This window comes from Physeter macrocephalus, chromosome 20 (genome assembly GCF_002837175.3).
Source record: "Physeter macrocephalus isolate SW-GA chromosome 20, ASM283717v5, whole genome shotgun sequence".
Lineage (NCBI taxonomy): Eukaryota > Metazoa > Chordata > Mammalia > Artiodactyla > Physeteridae > Physeter > Physeter macrocephalus.
Genome location: NC_041233.1, coordinates 117,670,633 through 117,685,732, shown reverse-complemented (window position 1 = coordinate 117,685,732; position 15,100 = coordinate 117,670,633).

Here is a 15,100-nt window from a genome sequence, read left to right as displayed (position 1 = left end):
AACCAAGCTGGTGCAAATGATTTTCAACACTTGATTTGGGTATTTTGAGTATGTCGGCTATCTCCCGCGTGGTATAACGTTGATTGTTCTCAATTAATGTCTCGATTTGATCTCTATCAACTTCAACTGGTCTACCTGACTGTGGAGCATCGTCCAGCGAGAAATCTCCAACACAAAACTTCACAAACCACTTTTGACACGTTCAATCAGTCACAGCACCTTCTCCATACACTGCACAGATCTTTTTTTGCATTTCAGTTGCGTTTTTACCTTTCTTGAAATGATAAAGCATAATATGCTTAAAATGTTGCTTTTTTTCTTCCATCTTCAATATTAAAATGGCTTCACAGGGACTTCCCTGGTGGCGCAGTGGTTAAGAATCTGCCTGCCAATGCAGAGGACACGGGTTCAAGCCCTGGTCCGGGAAGATCCCACATGTTGTGGAGCAACTAAGCCTGTGCGCCACAACTACTGAGCCTACACTCTAGAGGTCGTGAGCCACAACTACTGAGCCCACGTGCCACAACTACTGAGCCCACGTGCCACAACCACTGAAGTCCGAGTGCCTAGAGCCCATGCTCCGCAACAAGAGAAGCCACCACAGTGAGAAGCCCGCACACCGCAAAGAAGAGTAGCCCCTGCTCGCCACAACTAGAGAAAGCCTGTGTGCAACAAGGAAGACCCAACACAGCCAAAAATAAATAATAAATAAATAAATTTATTTTAAAAAATGGCTTCACAAAATTTCACCAATTTTGATTTTTTTTTTAATGCACGCCGATATGACAGCTGTCACAGCACAATCTAACAACATTGTTTTGAATGAAGTTAAAGACAGTTAGGTGCTACTAGAGCCATCTTACGGAAAAGAACAAATGAACATTTTGGCCAACCCAATACAAAAAAATTAATGGAACCTAATAGAAAGCTCAGAAGTAAACTTACATTTACATGAGTATTTGATATTTTGTCAAAGGTGCCAAAGCAAGCCAATGGGGAAAGAAAAGTCTTCAATAAATGATGCTAGAATAACTGGATATCTATATGGGACAAAACTAACTCCAAACCATACACCACACCATACACAAAATTAAATTTGATTAATTAGGATTATAGTCCTAAACATAAAAACTAAAACCATAGATCTTTTAAAGGGAAGCATAGGAGAATATTTTCCTGAGCTGCCGGTAGGCAAAGATTTCTTAAACAAGTCATATATTGTTATTCATAAAAGAAAAATTCTGATAAATTATACCTCATCAAAATTAAAACTTATACTCATCAAAAGACAGCACTGAAGAAATGAATAAGTAAGCCACAAAGAAAATATTTTCAAAATGTATATCTGACTTGTATCCAGAACTTGCAAAATGTACTTACAACTCAATAAGAAGACAAACAACCCAATTGAAAAATGGGCAAAAGATTTTAACAGATACTTCACCAAAGAAGATATACAAAACGCCAATACAAAAATGAAAAATCACTCCACATCATTAACCACTTTAGAAAATGGTATGGTAGGTTCTTACAAATTTAAACATACATCTTATGAGCCAGCAATTCCATTTCTAGGTATTTACTCAAGATATATGAAAACATATGTCCACACAAAGACTTTTCCATGAATCTTCAATGAAGCCCTAAACATAATAGCCCCAAACTAGTAACAATCCAAACAATCTGTGGTATATCCATACAATGCAATATTATTCAGCAATAAAAAGAATAAACTATGGAAACAAAAGAATGAATCTCAAAAAAAAAATCCCATTATAGTACCTGGAAGAAGCCTTATACAAGACAGTATATATTATATGATTCATTTATAGAAAGTTCTAGAGCAGGCAAAACTATGGTTAAAAAAAATATCAGAACAGTGGCTGGCAATGGAAGTAGCAGTTGCAGGGATTGACTGGGAATGGGCACAAGGGGACTTTCAGGGATGATAGTAATGTTCTATATCTTGATAGGGGTTTGAGTTACACAGATGTACATATTTGTCAAAAATCAGAGAATGTATACTTCAAATTTATGCATTTCCCCGTATGTAAATTTTATAATTTTTTAACTATAAATTTAAAAATGCTGCTCTCCCAAATTGTTCTGAACATGGGTTGGTGGCCAAAGGCTGCGGTAGTGTGGAGTAGGGGAAAGGGCCCAGACTTTAAAGCCAGACAGACATAAATTTGACTCCTGGCTCAGCCATTAGGCTGTGTGTCTTTGGGCAAGTTATTTAACTTCTCTGTTTCCTCATCTGTACAGATAAAATAGTAGCACAATGCCCAACAAATAGTAAGTGCTCCATAAATGGCAGCTAATGATAAACTGACATTTGAGATGATTTGGGGCCACAGGGCCAAAGGTAGTATCACAGTACAGTTCATGGACACCATTCCAACCAAGATGTTGGCCTACTAAGGGTTATATATGAGCCTCCCCTGGGATATTTGTATTTTATAAGATTCCCTGAAGGTTAAAAAAGTACCCCGTCTCCTTCCAAGGAGTAAATGAACGGACACTTGGAGCAGTGCTTGTTTGATTGGCTCTCAATACCCTGAGCTGCACTCACCTCAGGGTCTGTGCTTTCTTTGTAGGAGTGAATGCTGAAGGTCATGCCTTCAAATGTGTGGTCCACCCGCAGGAAAGCCAAAGCCAGCTTGGCCACCGTCAGATTTGCTGTCCTCCCGTGAAACTCCATCTTGTGACCAGCACGCTCAATTATCATCAGAATTCTGCAAGGACAGACAGATAGAGAAGAGCATCCCTAACTCTTTCATGTAAAACCCATCCTCCTTCCAAGATTTCCTCAATGTAAGACTTTTATTTGAGTTTTAATCACTATATTTGTATTGCTTAGAAATTAGTAGATAGTTTCTACTGTACAGCGAAGTGGAGTTCCCTGTGCTATACAGCAGATTCTCATTAGTTACCTATTTTATACATATTAGTATATATATGTCAATCCCAACGTCCCAGTTCATCCCACCGGCCCTTTCCTCCCTTGGTGTCCATACATTTGTTCTCTATGTCTGTGTCTCTATCTCTGCCTTGCAAACTGGTTTATCTGTACCATTTTTCTAGAGTCCACATATATGCATTAATATATGATATTTGTTTTTCTCTTTCTGACTTGCATCACTCTGTATGACAGTCTCTAGGTCCATCCATGTCTCTACAAATGACCCAATTTCATTCCTTTTTACCACTGAGTAGTATTTCATTGTATATATGTACCACATCTTCTTTATCCATTCATCTGTACCTTTACTTTTAATTTTGCCCCAGAGGCTCATGATTAATTCTAAGCCTTTGCACAAAGCAGGAAAATCTATTTCTCACGTCCACTTAAACAATAGTGTAGACCACTTATTTCTCACTCAAGCAGCGTTTTGTCTCATTGCACTATGTTATCTCTGTTTAAAATTTATTTAGTTCAGCTAACTGCGTAATATCATTATAATATCTATCCTTAGCACAACTACATCTCCATATATATGTACCATATCCATCCTCTTATATTTTCTTTGTACACAATATCACTATTACCCTGTGTGATCAGACAGCATGGTATAATGATTCCTTGAGGCCTTGAGCAGGTTACATAGTCATGATTATCAACTTCCTGGAATGGTAATACAAAACTCTCTGGATGATTTTAAATACTAGTTTGTATAATGAGAACAAGTCATCCAATATAGCACCCAGGATATAGTTATTCAACAAATGTCAACTTCATTCCTTTTCAGTGTAGTTAATGGGTGATCTACCCCTTATGAATTAAGGAGTGTAGAATAAATTCAGACAATTTTAACTGCCACTGTAATGAAAACTTAACAAAAATAAAGACTGACAGTATGCAGAGAAGAATATATGCATTTAATTTTCTACACACAATTTATTATCTTTTTTTTCTGTCAACAGGCTTTAGCTGCAGTGAGTTATAAGCAAAATAATTAAATTACTGAGCTCTGGGTAAATCAAATGAGAAATAATTGCAAGGTTCTATGTACGTGATGCATAGATTACTCATAGTCAAAGAATGGGAACTTAATTACATATATTAATACTGTCCTGATTATATTTTCTCTGTGTTTATAAATAAATATTAAGTTGTTATAGTACATCCTTATGATTGGTAGAACCTTAAGTTTTAATAGAAAATATTGTAATGCAGAAGTATTGGTAGATGATAATATTTTAATATTATTTCAGGTAATCAATATTATTACTCAAGGAAGTTAAGATTGAAAATTAAAATGTATCTTAACATAAACTCTAAAACATGAATCTTTAAATATAAAATTGTCAAATAATATAACATGTCAAGTATAAAAATTATAAATTAAAAAAATTGAAAACGATTATATCATTGTATGTCATATTTAAATACATTATTTTTAAAAAACATAGTTATGACCTGATTACACCAGATATAATTATCACAGAGAACATTTTGTTTCAGGTATAATTTATTTTTAATTGTTATATAATGTAATATATCCAATAGTCAGAAAATGAGTATGTGCCAGTATATTCAACATAAAGAATTGGTGCTTAGTAGGCAGATATTTTAATTAGGATTTTGCATTTTTCTTGTGACATTCATGTGTAACTAGTATAATAATGGGAAATAATAAATGGAAAGAAAACTGTCCATTATCCATTTTCTTTGTTCATCTAAAATGCCAAGCTTAGTATATTAAAATGAATTAAAAGAAGTATAATTTCTGCAAATATTTAAATGTCCTTTCTATTGTTTCTTACAAGTAGTCTTTATATTACACTGTTAATCAGTGATGGATAATTCCCCATTTCATAGGTATTACAACGACCTGTCAATTTTAAGTTGTTACTTGAACAGCTGTATCCTATAAAAGAATTTCCAGCATGATGATAAGAATTTAAAATAAAAATTTTTGGGAATTCCCTGGTGGTCCAGTGGTTAGGACTTAATGCTGTCACTGCCAAAGGCCTGGGTTCAATCCCAGATTGAGGAACTAAGATCCCACAAGCTGTGTGGCACAGTCAAAAAAATAATAGTAATAATAAATAAAATAAATAAAATAATTTTCATAGTAGAACAGAAGTTGAAGTTCAACAGAATAAGTAGTTTTTGAAAATATGTTTGAGAACCTATGTTGTCTTGAAAAATAATGAATTGGAATATTTTCTTATAGGAATATTAATGATGATTATGCCATTTAAAATAAAAATGAAATCCTGTAACTACAGGACTATAAATCCAGAATATCAGATGGAGGATACAGGTGTTTTGACAGCTCTGAAAATTAATAAAACAAATTTCAAAAAGAAACAAGAAATTGGACGTTTATGGAAGATGGAAGAGTAGAAAGACCCTGAGCTCACCTCCTCTCACAGGCACACTGAAATTACAGAACCACTACTGATGAGGAAGTCCAGAATATACCAGAAAGGATCTTCTACAGCTAAAGATATAAAGAAGGTACCACATCGAGATGGGTAGTAGGGGCAGAGTTGTGATTTAGTCAAGACCCATACTCCCAGATGGGGAACCCAACAATGGGAGAATAATTATAATTGCAGAGGTTCTCCCTAAGGACTGAGGAGTCAGAGCCCCACATTGGGCTCCCCAGCCTGGTGGTCTTGCACCAAGAAGAGCCTCCAGAATATTTGGCTTTGAAGGCCAGCAGGGCTTACCTTCAGGAGACCCAGAGGGCTGTGGGAAATAGAGACTCCACTCTTCAGTGGTGCTCACAAAATCTTACACCCTCTGGGACCCGAGGAAGAAGCAGTAATTTGAAAGGAGCCTGGGTCAGACGCACTTACTGATCTTGAAGAGTCTCCCAGAGAGGCAGGAAGCAACTGGAGCTCACCTTGGGGACATAGACACTGGCAGCAGCCATTTGGGGGAGTTACTTCTACCATCATGGACACAGTTGGCTTGCAAGCACCATTTTGGAACCCTCTTTCCAGCTTATTAGCCTCAGGACCCAGCCCTGCCCCTGCCCAGCAGCCTGTAGGCACCACCACTGGGAGGCCTCAGGCCAAGCAGCTATCTCCACGGGGACACAGCGCCCCCCACCAGCAGGCAGGCTGCCTTAGGCACCCCCGAGCCCCAGCCATTTCTGGACATGGCGCCACAGACCAGTGCACAGGCACTAGACCTGGGACCCGCCACGGGCCTGTAGCCAGAGACACTGGGACCTGGCTCTGCCTACCAGTGGCTGGCTGCCAGCCACAGAACACCCAGGGCCCAGTCCCATCCACCAGTGAGCTGGCTCTAGCCTCGGGAAAGGCCTCGCCCACAAGTGGGCAAGCACTAGCCCCATGACACCCTGGGCCCCGGCCCTGCCCACTTAGTAGGCAGACCCCAGCCCCAGGACTGCTGCAGGCCTGCAACCTGCCATGGCAGGAACCAGCCTACCCGCCAGCAGGCCAACATCAGCTCTGAGACACCCTCGGCTCCTCAGACAGCCACCCTGGGATCTGGTCCCACTCACCAGTGGGCTAATACAAGCTTCAGGACACCGTGGACCCTGCTGCCAGCTGTGTCAGCAGCTGGCACCATCCATCAGCAGTCTAACACCAGCTCTGGGACCCCTAGTCCCTGCAGCCAGAAACCCCAGGAGCTGGATTCACCCACTGGTAGCTGGGCACCAGCCGTGGGATCTCCTGGACTGTGACTTTACACACCAGTGGGCAGGCACTGGACCCAGGACCACCACAGCACCACAGCCTACCTTGTGAGGTCCCAGCCAACACATCAGCAGGCTGGCACCAGATCCGAGATGCCTTGGACTCCTCATCCAACAGCCCCAAGATCCAGCCCCAATATCCAGCAGGCCATCACCGGCTTCGGGACAGCGTGGGACCTGTAGAGAACTTTGTCAAGAACACTCCCACCCATCAGCAGACCGACACTAAGATCTGGAAACCACAGCCCTGCAACCCCCCTGCCGACTCTAGTACATAGCTCTGTCCACCGGTGAGCCAGACTAGCAACAGGACCCCCCAAATGCTGCAGCCAGTTTCTTCATGACACAGACCTGCCAACTAGCAGCCAGTAGCCTCACAAAGGCAGGGCGTGGTAACCAACTGGATGACGGGCCAGCCATACCTGCCAGACAGTCCATAGTAGTCAGCCCACCACAACAGAAGGACACAAACAGCCCACAGAGGAGGCACCCCTAGAGTATATAGCTCTGGTGACCAGAGGTGAGTGCACTGCTGGGACTCATGGGACATCTCCTATAAAAGGCCACTTCTCCAAAGTCAGGAAATGTAATCAACTTATCAGATACATGGAAATAAAAAAGAACATACCAAATGAAAGGACAAGGTAAACCACAGAAGAACTAAGTCAAGCGGAGGTAGGCAATCTACCCAATAAAGAGTTCAAGGAAGTGGTCATAAAGTTGATCAAAGAACTGTGGAAGAAGAGTGGATGAACAAAGTGAGAATTTTAACAGAGTTCTAAGACATAAAGAAGAACCAAACAGAATTTAAGAATACAGTAGCTGAAATAAAATATACAATAGAAGGAATCAACAGTAGATTGGATGATACAGAGGAATGGATCAGTGAGGTGAAAGAGTAGTGATAATCACTGAAGATGAACATAAAAAAAGAGTAAAAAATATGAAGAGGGCTTCCCTGGTGGCGCGGTGGTTGAGAGTCCGCCTGCCGTTGCAGGGGACACGGGTTCATGCCCCGGTCCGGGAAGATCCCACATGCCGTGGGGCATCTAGGCCCGTGAGCCATGGCCGCTGAGCCCACGTGTCTGGAGCCTGTGCTCTGCAACGCGAGAGGCCACAACAGTGAGAGGCCAGCGTACCGCAAAAAAAAAAAAAAAAAAAAAAAATGAAGAAAGGAGATCAGTTTAAGAGATTTCTTGGAAAACATCAAGTGTACTAACATTTGCATTATAGGGATCTCAGAATGAGAAGAGAGAGGAAGAAAGGGGCAAAGAACATATTTGAATACACAATCGCTGAAAACTTCACTAACCTGGGAAAGGAAACAGACATTCGTGTACAGGAAGCACAGAGAGTCCCAAAGAGGATCAACGCAAAGAGGACCACACCGGGTCACGTCATAATTAAAATGGCAAAAATTGAAGATTAAAGAGAGAATATTAAGAGCAGCAAGAGAAAAGTGACAAATTTCATACAAGGAAACTCCTATAAGACTATCAGCTGACTTTTCAGCAGAAACTCTTCAGGCCAGAAGGGAGTGGCATGATATATTTAAAGTGATGAAATGAAAAAAACTACCACCAAGAATATTTTACCTGGCAAGACTCTCATTCAGATTTGATGGGAGAGATCAAAAGTTTTACAGACAAACAAAAGATAAGAGTTCAGCACCACCAAACCAGCTTTACAAGAAATATTAAAGGAACTTCGCTAAGCAAAAAAGAAAAGGTCACAACTAGAAACATGCAAATTATGAAAGGAAAAACCTCATTGGTGAAGGAAGTAAATCAATGACATACAAAGCTAGTAGGAAGGTTAAAAGATGAAAGTAGTAAAATCATCTATGCTCACAATAAGTAATTCATACAGAAAACAAAAAGCTGTAAAATATGGCAAAAACAGTAATCGTAGGGGGAGGGGAGTAAAATGGAGAATTGTTAAAATGCATTTGAAATTAAGAGATCAGCAATTTAAAATAATTCCATCTATTATATCTATAGATATGTAGGCTTATCTATATATCTATAGGATAGGTGTAGTTAGATTGCTATATATAAACCACATGGTAAACACAACCCCAAAAGTTATGATAGATACACATGCAAAAAAGAGAAAGAAATCCATACATAACACTAAGGATGATTATCAAATCATAAGGGTAGAAAACAAAAGAAGAAGAAAAAAAAAGAACTACAAAACAACCCCCAAACAATTAATAAAATGACAGTAAGTACATACCTATCAGTAATTACTTTACATGGACTAAATGCTCTGCTCAGAAGACATGGAGTGTTAGAATGGTTACAAAAACAAGACCAACATATGCTGCCTACAAGAGACTCACTTCAGATCTACAGACACACACAGACTGAATGTTAGGGGATGCAAAAAGGTATTTCATGCAACTGGAAATCAAATGAAAGCTGGGGTAGCAATACATACATCAGACAAAATAGACTTTAAAATAAAGATTGTTATAGGAGACAAAGGATGTTACATAATGATGAAGGGATCAATTCAAGAAGATACAATAATTGTAAATATATGCAGCCAACATAGGAGCACCTAAATACGTAAAGCAAATATTAACTGACGTAAAAGGAGAAATTGACAGTAACATAATAATAGTAGTGGATTTTAATACCTCACTTACATCAATGGGCAGATTATTCAGACAGAAATCAATAAGGAAACACTGGCATTAAATGACACATTAGACCAAATGTACTTTATAGAGATATAATGAGAGCATTCCATGCAAAAGCAGCAGAATACACATTCTTCTCAAGTGCATGTGGAACATTATCCAGGATGTATCACATGCTGGACCACAAAACAAGTCTTGGTAATTTTAAGAAAACTGAAATCATAAGAAGCATTTTTTCCAACTGCAACACCATGAGAATAGAAATCAACTACAAGAAAATACTGCAAAAAACATGAACATGAGGCTAAATAATATGCTACTGATGAATGGATCACTGAAGAAAATGAAGAAGAAATAAAAAAATACCTGGAGGTAAATGAAAATGAAAACATAATGATCCAAAATATATGGGATGCAGCAAGAGCAGTTCTAAAAGGATGTTTATAGTGATATGTCTACCTGAAGAAACAAGAAAAATCTCAAATAAACAACCTAATCTTACACCTAAAGGAACTAGGAAAAGAACAAAGTCCAAAGGTAGTAGAACGAAAGAAATCATAAAGATCAAATCAGAAATAAATGAAATAGAGATTAAAGAAAACAATAGAAAAGATCAATGAAACTAAGAGGTGGTTCTTTAAAAAGATAAACAAACTTGATAACTCTTTAGCCTGACTCGTCAAGAAAAAAAGAGAGTGGGCCCAAATGGATAAAATCAGAAATGAAAAAGAAGTTACAACCTACACCACAGAAATACAGTGGATTATAAAATATTACTAAGAACAACTATGTGGCAATAAAATGATCAACCTAAGAGAAAAGGACAAATTCTTAAAAATGTACAATCTCTCAAGACTAAACCAGGAAGAAATAGAAAATATGTACAGACCAATTACCAGTAATGAAATTGAATCAGTAATAAAACAAACAAACAAACAAAAACTCCCAAAAACAAAAGTCCAGGGCCAGAAGGTTTCACAGGTGAATTCTATCAAATATTTAGTAAACAGTTAACACCTATCCTTCTAAAACTATTCCAAAAAGAATTGCAGAGGAAGGAATGCTTCTGAACTCATTCTGTGAGGCCAGCCTCATGCTGATACTAAAACCAGGCAAAGATATCACAGAAAAAGAAAATTACAGGCCAGTATCACCGGTGAACATAGATGCAAAAATTCGTAATAAAATATTAGCAAACCAAATCCAATGATACATTAAAAAGATTGTACATCATGATCAAGTGGGATTTGTCCCACAGATGCAAGGATTTTCATATCTACAAATCAATCAATGTGATATATCACATTAACAAATTGAAGAATAAAAATCATAAGATTATATGATAATCCCGCAGCTAACATCATACTTAATGGTGAAAAGCTGGAAGCATTTGCTCTAAGATCAGGAGCAAGACAAGAATGCCCACTCTTGCCACTTTGATTTAACATAGTATTGGATGTCCTAGACACAGCAGTCAGACAAGATAAAGAAATAAAAGGAATCCAAATTGGAAAGGGAGAAGTAAAACTGTTACTGTTTGCAGATGACATGATAGTATATATCAAAAAATCCTAAAGATGCACCAAAAAATGTCTAGCGCTCATCAGTGAATATGGTCAGGTTGCAGGGTACAAAATTGTTATAAAGAAATCTGTTGTATATCCTAGCAATGAACTATCAGAAAAAGAAATTAATAAAATAATCCCATTTACAGTCACATGAAAAAGCATAAAATACCTAGAAATAAATCTAGCTAAGGATGTAAAAGACCTGTACTTGGAAAACTATAAGACACTGATAAAAGAAATTGAAGGCTACACAAACAAATGGAAAGCTATACTGTGTTCATGGATTGGAAGAATTAATACTGTTAAAATCATCATACTACTCAAGGGAGTCTACAGATTCAATGAAATCTTATCAAAATACCGATGGTATTTTTCACAGAACTACAACAAATAGTTTAAAAATTTGCATGGAAACACAAAATACCCCCAATAGCCAAAACAATCCTGAGAAAGAAGAACAGAGCTGAAAGTCTCACACTTCCTGACTTCAGACTATGCTACAAAGGTACAGTAATCAAAAGAGTATGAAATACTCTTTGGTACAAAAATAGACTCATTGATCAATGGAACGGAATAGAGGGCCCAGAAATAAACCCACATGCTTATGGTTAATTAATCTACAATCTAGGCATGGATATACAATTGGGAAAAGACAGTTTCTTCAATAAGTGGTGCTGGGAAAACTAGACAACCACATGTAAAAGAATGAAATTAGAACATTTTCTCACACCAGATTAAAAAAAATATAAAAAAATGGATAAAAGACCTAAATGAAAGACTGAAAAACATAAATCTCCTAGGAGAAAACATAAGTAGAACACTCTTTGACATAAACAGTAGCAGTAGTTTTTTGGATCTGTCGCCTAAGGCAAAGGAAGCAAAAGCAAAAATAAACAAATTGGACCTAATTAAACTTTAAAGCTTTTACACAGCAATGGAAACCACTGACTAAATGAAAAGACAACCTATTGTTGTTGAATGGGAGAAAATATTTGCAAGTGATATGACTGATAAGGGGTTAATATCCAAAATATATAAAATCTTGTACTACTCAATATATTAAAAGAAAGAACAACTCAATTGAAAAATGAGCAGAAGACCTGAATAGACATTTTTCCAAAGAAGACCTACAGATGACCAACAGGCACATGAAAAGATGCTCAAAATAATTAATCATCAGAGAAATGCAAATCAAAACCACAGTGAGCTATCTCCTCACACCTGTCAGAATGGCCACCACAAATAGCAATTGATGGTGAGGATGTGGAGAAAAGGGAACCTTCATACACTGTTGGTGGGAATGTAAACTGGTGTAACTACTGTGGAAAACAGTGTGGAGGTTCATGAAAAACTAAAAATAGAACTGCCAAATGATCCAGTAATTCATTCCTGGGTATATATTCAAAGAAAATGAAAACACTATATTTGCAAATATACATGCACCCCAATGTTCATAGCAATATTATTTACAATAGCCAAGATATGGAAATAATCTAAGTGTCCATCAACAGATGAGTGGATAAAGAAGATGTGGTATAAATATACAATGGAAAAGTATTCAACCATAAAGAATAATGAAATTTTGCCATTTGCAGTAACATGGATGGACCTGGTGGGTAGTATGCTTAGTGAAATAAGTCAGACAGAGAAAGACAAACACTGTATGTTATCATTTATATGTGGAACCTAAAATATAAAAGAAAGGAATGAATATTACTAAACAAAAACAGACTCACAGATGTACAGAACAAATTAGTGATTCCCAGTGAGGAAAGGGAATGGGGGAGGAGCAGCCTGGGGTAGGGGATTACGAGGAACAAACTACCATGTACAAAGCTACAAGGATATATTGTACAGGACAGCGAGTATAGTTTATATTTTATAATAATTTTAGTTGAAATATAATGTATAAAGATTTTGAGTCACTCTGTTGTACACCTGAAACTAATGTAATATTATGTCACTATACCTCAACAACAACAAAAAAGCAATAATACACTGGAAAGAATCTTACCAGTCACACACACACACACACACACACACACACACGCACACGCACACACACACACACGCACACACACACACACCAAGGTCTCTCATATGAGTGTGTCTGTACAGTGGGTATCAACTTGAACCCTGTGTGGAAAAAAACTTAAAAATTCAAATTCCTTGTGTGTAGGCTATACTCAGTAAACTAGTTAGTGTTGAGTTATCTAAGAGCTATTAGTTTTTAAACTTCACATATATCAACTTCCATATGCTTTTACTTTAGATAAATTTTAATTTAGATAATTTTTTCAAGAAAATACATTATTTTTAATGAATAGAAATATGTCCACAGTGTATCATAACTTTTTATTATGAAGCATGAGGCTTTCTTTATTTTGTAGCACCATGTATTTATTTATATATTCATGTACATGTGCATTATTCTGTGGGTATATTATACATATATATAAAGGTATTATGTATAAAAAGCCTAAAGTATATGGAGTTTAAAGTCTGTCATTACTTAGGATTGTAGAACATGTCAATAGATTTGACATAGTTGTGTGCATTTTGATGATTTTGTTTATAGAATTGTGTATAACTAGCGAGAAGACCCATGTCTCATTTTTTTTACATTAACTCTAGTGGTTAATATCATGTAACCATAAGAATTCCCCACATACTTCTTTTTAATATTTTTAGATTTATTTTTTTTTAGCACAACTCATGTATCTTAAAAGAAAAGCTATGATTAATCCATGTACAATTTAGCAGTCTGCAAATCCTTCGTAATTTAATACCGAGATCCTTTAATGTTAATCTAGAATATGTTTCTTTATTATATTAGTAACATATTAGTTATTTGCAATTCAGACAAGTGGAAAATTGCTTTCCATAGTATCTTTTGTAAATATGTTTTCAGCTTTCTTCTTATAGGTTGCTAAGCTAGCAGTGAAACACATTTTCTTTTTGATGCAATGCACTAATTTTCATGTCGACATAATACACTTGTTCTAAAGTATAATTTCTTAAAATGATTGTGTTTTTTATTAATAATTAAGGTAAATGGTAACTTCTCATACTGCTCTATTTCCCAAGAGATGTAAATGTTTTGTGTTTGTAGTTTCAATAAGAAGTGTTAAACTATGGCAGTTCCTTATACTTATAAATTCAAGAATAGAACAAAGACTCAAATTATCAGGTGTGGAATATAAGGTGACTGCTGTTACCTATTCTTGCCTAACATGAAAGTCACAGTGCAGAATAATGAAGAGTATGTTTACTATTTACGTTTGCTCTTCTTTGATAATGTAAGATGTCTTATATAAACAGCATTCATACCAAATTATAAACAATAATTAAAGTTTTCCAAGTCAAATGTTCTTCTTATGTTGATTAAAATATCAACAAAATTCTGCTCATACAGTTGAATTTACAGACTTCAGTTTTTAAAAGAAAGAAACCTAATCCAAAGTGTGTAGGTATATTTGGGCAAATCCTAAACTAAATTGAGCTTCACTAAATGAAGTTCTGGAAGTGATCAGTTCTTAGGAGAAACAGAAAGGCCCCATATACAGAGAAAGTAAATTTGCTATGCATATTATTTCATTCGAAGCCCATGATACTGCCTTTAAGTTTCCTAGAAAATTGATGGGACCAAATGTTTTAGCAGTTGCATTGATACTGCTGTTTTGTAGCTATCCCAAAGAATTTACTGATTGGCAAAGACATATGGAAATGCTGTATCAGTTGATATACCCCAGAATTAATTTTTATCATAGCTTTTCAGTTTTTCAAATATTAATTTTAAAGAATAATGGCTTGTTTAATTTTTCTAAAAACCCAAATGTCTGTTTTTCACTTTAATTTGTTTATTGAAACTTTTGTTGTTAAAAGAAAAAAGCCTCTGAAGAGAATTAAGTCAGTATTGCTTTTGTGGGTGAATAGAAGAAAATTGTGTAAGATTTTAATTGGGCCCAGTTAATGAAGGGCTGGGGTTCTTAGTTACAATTCTCAGATGACATAGGTGTGCCTATGCATAAACTTTTGTAAAAATTTAACTTAGTAGCTTCTATGTGTGCAACATGATAAAAGTTCAGGAGATGGTTGGTGCCGACAGTTGCACTACAGTGTGCATATGCTTAATGCAGTGGACTGGTGTGCTTAGAAATATCTAAAATAGGAATTTTAAGTTATGTATATATATTTTCACTGTT